Source organism: Bos mutus, unplaced genomic scaffold, assembly GCF_027580195.1.
Source record: "Bos mutus isolate GX-2022 unplaced genomic scaffold, NWIPB_WYAK_1.1 CTG738, whole genome shotgun sequence".
Lineage (NCBI taxonomy): Eukaryota > Metazoa > Chordata > Mammalia > Artiodactyla > Bovidae > Bos > Bos mutus.
Genome location: NW_027220216.1, coordinates 19316 through 20938, shown reverse-complemented (window position 1 = coordinate 20938; position 1623 = coordinate 19316). Strand labels below are relative to the sequence as shown.

At 61.8% G+C, this 1623-nt stretch overlaps 1 pseudogene; it reads left to right on the top strand.

Moving 5' to 3' along the window:
• The first annotated feature begins 412 nt into the window (after positions 1-412).
• Positions 413-532, top strand: LOC138987133 (5S ribosomal RNA; annotated as a pseudogene).
• The last annotated feature ends 1091 nt before the right edge of the window (positions 533-1623 follow it).

Below are 1623 nucleotides of genomic sequence, written 5' to 3'. Positions count from 1 at the left end.
CGGCGGGCGCCGAGACCGACACCTCCGGGCCGCGCGGGCCTGAGCAGCGAATGGGATCGGGGAGGCCCGCTCAGCGGCGCGGCGGGTCTGGAGTGGCCGCGGGTGGGAGGGCGCCGAGACCTCCGCACCCCTCAGCCCAGCCCCGCCCGCGTGCGCGCGCACGCGCCGCCCCTCCCGTCAATGGGGGTCCTGAAGCCCCTCGGGCCCCGGGCCCGCCAGGCGCTGCTGGTCTGGTGTTGGCGGTGTTCGGGGGGGGGCGGGCGGCGTCAGCAGGCTGGAGACGGTCGCGGTCTTGCGGCTCAAGTACAGCACGCCCGCGGCGAAAGGTGCGGCCCGTTGGCCCGACCTGCAGGGCAGAGCGAAAGGGGAGGCGGCGCGCGAGGCTCTTAGGGCGCCCGCGCCAACCGCCTCCGGCTCCGGCCCTATCAGCCTGAAGGCGCCCGATCTCGTCTGATCTCGGAAGCTAAGCAGGGTCGGGCCTGGTTAGGATCTTGGATGGGAGACCACCTGGGAATCCCGGGTGCTCGAGGCTTTTTGCCTACCAGAAGAGGTCCTTTAGCCCCGCCCGCGTCCCGATTCTCGGATCCCCGCAGCCCCAGCCCCTCCCGGGCGCGGGGGCGGCTGGCGGGGCCCGACTCCCGCTGCAGACCTGGGTTGCCTCCGCGCGGCCCGCGAGCCCCTCCGCATTCGCATTCGGCTTCCAGGACACCCGACGACAGGCAGTCCCGTCTCCATCTGGGGCTCCTTTGGCTTGCCTCAGGCAATCCCGGGGCTTGCACGGACTCCAGCCAGAGCCCCAGCCCCCGCCCCACCCCCTGCCTCGCAGGCCATCGCGCATGCGCATGTGCGCACGCACGCACAGATAGATGTGCCCAAACGGGGCATCTATCTTGTTCACTTATACCGTGGGTGTATCTATGCCTGGGAGTCGGACTGCTGAACCATAGGCTACTTCCACTTTTAGTTCCTTCGGGAACCTCCATATTCTTTTCCATACCGGCTCTACCCACGCCCATTCCTACTCACCGTGGAGGAGAGTTCCCTTTGCTCCACATTTTCTCAGCACTTGTTATTGACAGACATTGCAGTGAGGCCCAATCGGACTCATGTGAAGTGGTCCCTCCTTGGAGTTTGGAGTTGAGCCTCTCCAATCATTAGTGATGTGGAGCAAGATGACCTTTTGGAAATGCAGATGCAATGCTGTCACCTCCCTGCTCCAACGGCTCTCGTATTTTCCCAGCATATTGAAGATACGACCACTTCCCTTCAGGCTTGCTCCTCACGTTCTTCTCTGATGTCTTTTGCCTGGAATGCCCTCTGCACTCTTTGGCTTCCATCCCATAGGGCATTTTTCGTTTCTTGAATGTCCTAAGTTTCCCTGGTCACATAGCCTTCCAAGATGCTATTTTCCCTGCCTGAAATTCTTCCTGCATCTCAACCCTGGTTTACCTAGGTTCAACCTATGGACCTCAACGAAATGGTGCCTCTGGAAAGCCTTCCCTGACACCCAGGTTTTGTGGTGAGGAAGAGGCCCTCTATAGGTTCTCAAAGGATCTGCCTGTGATGTATCATTAGAGTCGTCTCAGTTGAAGCAGGAACTCTGTGTCTTCTTCTCTCCGCCTT